This window comes from Phodopus roborovskii, unplaced genomic scaffold (assembly GCF_943737965.1).
Source record: "Phodopus roborovskii unplaced genomic scaffold, PHOROB, whole genome shotgun sequence".
NCBI lineage: Eukaryota > Metazoa > Chordata > Mammalia > Rodentia > Cricetidae > Phodopus > Phodopus roborovskii.
The window spans coordinates 119,733-124,322 of NW_026126884.1; the positions used below are offsets into that span (position 1 = coordinate 119,733).

General features: G+C 40.6%; 1 pseudogene; it reads right to left on the reverse strand.

Annotated features, from left to right (window-relative positions):
- Window positions 1–396: 396 nt before the first annotated feature.
- On the reverse strand, window positions 397–3,952 carry LOC127214652 (uncharacterized protein C2orf78 homolog; annotated as a pseudogene).
- Between the last annotated feature and the right edge of the window lie 638 nt (window positions 3,953–4,590).

Consider the following 4,590-nt stretch of genomic DNA (forward strand, 5'->3'; position numbering starts at 1 on the left):
TAGGAAATCATGGGGATGACACACACACATACATAAAATAAATTAAAACAATGAATGGATGATTTCAAACTGGATATAACTTGACATAAACATAGTAATCAACTTAAACCCATCTTAGAAAGATAGTCACCCATGGGTACGTTGACTTCACAATGAGTGCTTGACTGTGTATTTCATTTCATGCATTTGCAGGAAGAGCTCAGTCCAGAATAGTAATGATTAAAGGGCTGGGGTGAGAGGTTCAAACTGGGAGAAAGTATGAAACAAGCAGGAGTGTGATCACTATACAGTATAAACTCTGAGAAGCATACCATGTTCAGTAACTAGTATAATGAAAATAAAAGACAAGGAGAATAATTTTACCATCACTGCAGCTTTTCTCTAATTGCTTTCATATTAAATAATCATATAGCCATAATAGCGATCAATTTCCATATCCATATCTTTCTCCCTGTGAAGGAAAATGTGCAGTTAGAGAGGTGAACTTGGCAGCATTCTGTCGCTTCTGTGGGGCCCACTTCTTCATGGCCTCCCTCTCTGACCTCTGCTCTGCTGTGGTGGGCTGAGAGAGGAGTGGCCCTGGAAAATCACTTTCCTTTATGGAATTTGTTGACAGCTGAAGTCTAGCAGCAGATACTACATTTGAGGTTTGGTAGGTGATGAGGCCTTGTTTCTGGCAGCATAAACAAGCTCCCGTGGGAGTGAAGTATGAGACGATGCTGGTTGAGGCCTATTGCAAAAATGGATGTGGTTGGTTACTTTAGGTGGTGTGACACTGGTACAGCCAGTACAGCTGTCTTGTCAGAGGCCATTAAAGATATGCTGTCAAGAGCTGGTTGGAATTGTTTGAATGTGTTAGACTATGCCGACTGGGAACGTGGCCTCACAGGGTGAGCTGCAGTGGGCTTGCCAGAAGCCAGGGGTGAAGCTTTTTGGAAAAAGCTCTGGCTTGAGGTTTGTTCAGGTTTTTGAAAGCGAGAGGTACTAACTTGGCCTTCCCAGGAAGGGGCTGCTCATCCAGGAATGGAGATGGACACTCACTGTGAGCACTGCTCTCCGCTGTCTAAGCATTTACCCAGGTTTGAGCAGGCCCTTGGCCATCAAGTGTCTCATCTAGCAGTGATATGTTGGCCGGGTTTGCCCTAGGATCTTTGTTCCTGGTGAAGTTTATCAGAGCCTGGGAGGAGTAGATGTGTGTTTTCTTCTCACTCTTTTTTCCCATGGGTGAATGACTTGCACTGCCTCCATCTTGTGCATGCCCGGGTGAGTTTGAGGCTAATGAAAGCAGTCCTGTCTGGGCCCAGGTGGATGCCTCTTCACAACTAGGGCATAACTTGTGTTAATTATTATAATTTTTTTAAATTTTCAGTCTTCTGGTCTTGTCCAGTGGTGAGAGTGGGGTGTTGAAGTCTCCCACTATGAGTGTGTGAATGTTTTATGTGATCTTTGAGCTTTAGTAGTGTTTCTTTTTTGAATGAAAGTACTTCTATTTGGGGCATAGATAGATATTCACAATTGAGACCTTGTACTCATGGATTTCTCCTGTGATGAACATTGTAATGAAGCAACTTTTTGAAGTGACCAAGACCATGTTTCCTTCTTGCTTATCACTTTGCTTTTCAACTCCTCTGCCATAGTGTAGTGGGAAATGTTGATACTTTCATGGAAGTTAATTTAAGAAATCTCTGAATTAAGCTGGGTGTTGGGGGCACACTCCATTAATCCCAGCACTCCAAAGGCAAAGGCTGGCAGGGATCTGTGAGTTCAAGTCCAATATGGTTTACAAAGCAAGTTTCTGGATGAGTTCCAAAATACTACAGAGAAAGCCTGTCTGAAAAAAACAAACAAAAAAAAATCTTAGACTGACCCTAAAACTGTAAGCAAGCACCCAATCAAATCTTTCCTGTCAGAACAGATGTTTTAGTCATGGTAGCTCTTTACAATAGTGAAACAGTAATTAAGCCACTCATCAAGTATATGATCTGTGCATAGAAATATGTTAATGTAATCCGTTTGTGATGATATCTTTTTTACACAAATAAAGTCTGCTTGCGAGTCAGATATAGATGCAAATAATGAGAGATCACAGAGAAGGAGCAAGCCACTTCTCATCTTACCTCCTAAGCACCTCAGGATAGAACAGAACAATTTCCTGTTTTTCCCTTCTTATACCCTGTTTCTGCCCAGCTACATCACTTCCTGTCTGTTTGTGCAGTCATGCAGACCACTATTAACTAGTTAACTAGTGGCAAGGTCTATTCTCAGAACCCCAGAAAGACTTTATTTGTGTAAGAAAGATATCACCACATCAGTCAAAAATAGAAAATCATGTGTCAATGATTAATGACTGTATTAATGACCACTTGTAACAAACTTGTGACACTGTTCCTGAATTAAGTGTCTTAATAACAGAAACTGTCAAGTTTGGGTTGTATGCTTTCAGCTGCCCAGATTGCAGCCATGTGGGGATGCTCTAGTCTTCCTGCAGGTGTTCCCTCTGTCCCTTTAACACATGGCTTCTGGAATACCCATTGGCTTTCAATTGCTTATTGACATCATCCTCCCTCAGCCAATCAGCACTAGATAATGTTTTGAAGTTACCTTGGAAATGACTGTAGTCATAGATACCACTGCAGAAGAATCTTCCTAGGCCATAACAGCCAATGCACCACAGATCATTGACTTACACATGGCTTCAGGGGGCAGCATAGATTATAGAGACTAGCATGGCATGGAGTTACAGCACAGTCTATGGAGGTCTTTTGAGGAAGCTCAATTCAGATAAAGAACCACCCTCCATCTCCATTAGTATGAGCTTCTGCAGCTCTTCTTCACTTCTACTTGGCCTGTTCATGGAGATCTGACCTGCCATCTGCCAGCATCACCTTCTTCTTTTCAATTTCATGAGAATGCTTTTAAAAGGCATCTTCCCATAAGACCTGATATTTTAATTGTTTCAGAGTTCTTTTGTTCTCTCAATATCATCTACTCCCTCATCTCCCCTCTGTGCCTCAATTGGTCTCTAAGTCTCCTTGGAGCTGCTCTGTGGTTGTGCAGATGCCAGCAGCACTGCCATCTCAAATTGATGTCTACTGTATATTCTTAAAAATAATTTTGATGTAATCCCTGTTTTTTCAATTGAAATTGAAGTTAGGTTATATCTACAACCTCATCAGCTGTATAATAGGATGAAAAATGTTCATCTCTGTGACCATAGTGGTCATTAAGTTAGCAATGCATAAATCAACAAAAACTAACATTAGATACTGGAGAAACAGAGGGGTTGTGTCCTAACATCTTTTATTCTTGCTTACAGGCAAAATTTTAAAATCCTGTCTCAGAGACCAACAGAGCACAAAGGACTTTTCACTCCTATGGTCCCAAACGGGGTAAGTCTCATGCCTTTTGAAAACAATGTTCTTTGACATGCAATCATATATAGAAGTAAAAAGAAATTGGACCATTTTTAAATTAGTTGTTATTTAACTTAAAATCTATCTTATTTTACATATTAATGACAGTTGCCTCTCCCTCCTATCTTTCCATTCCCCTACCTCACCCCTTTAGAACCATAGTAAGGAGATCCTAAACTGGGTAGTTCAAAAATTTATTGAGTTGTATTACTGCATGTGTTGTTTTATTTACTCTAATTTCTTTAGTAATAGCCTTCTCTCTCTCTCTCTCTCTCTCTCTCTCTCTCTCTCTCTCTCTCTCTCTCTCACACACACACACACACACACAAAATCACTGTATATGTATGAGTTGCAGACAGTAGACTGACAGTATAGCAGGACAGTAGTAAGTGGCTTCTGATGTTCCCCATCTTGTCTTTTCTGATGTAGAACAAGAGCACCATGCAAAAATACCAAGATATAACTCTTCTGCCACAAGAGCGGTTCCGATTTTTAATTTCCATAGGAATGAATGTTGAAGTCAGCAACAAAGTACCCATGGAAACGTATATAAAAATGAGTGATGACCTCCTAGAGATGGCATCAGACCTCCAAAAGAAAGGACTGGAAGAGGAAGCATTTGTGTTGTACCACAACGTGAGAGCCTACACTTTCCATCTCCTTTCCTTTCCTGTGACTGATCCCTCACTAATCCTGTCTTCATCTTCATGCTTCTCCCCTCTGCTGGCTTTATAGAGCTTGAAAAGACATCTTTCAGTCAAATTTATGGCAGCTCACACAAATGTTTTCCTTGTTATTCAAAGACAGGAGAACTACAAATAAGGGAAATCATGATAGTTCATGAACATGTTTCCACATGAACCTCATTTTAGATGAAAGAGTGGGCAGGTGAAGAGGATGTGTCTGCATTGATGTGTGTCAACTGCTCTATCTCTGGCCAGGCATCCAGTCACAGACTTATCCCTATGTATGGCAGAGTCCTGATTGCTCTTCTCTTAATCCTGTAGCATATTGTTTGGTTAAGAAAGAAGTTAGCTATACAGGGACCAAGAGGACTGTGTACTACTGGGGTCAAAGCACAGTACCTTTATTTGATGAATGACTCTTTGAATTTGCTCAAACAGTAATTTAACATAATTATTACTAGTTCCAATGTATGGAACTGTCTTTATAACAT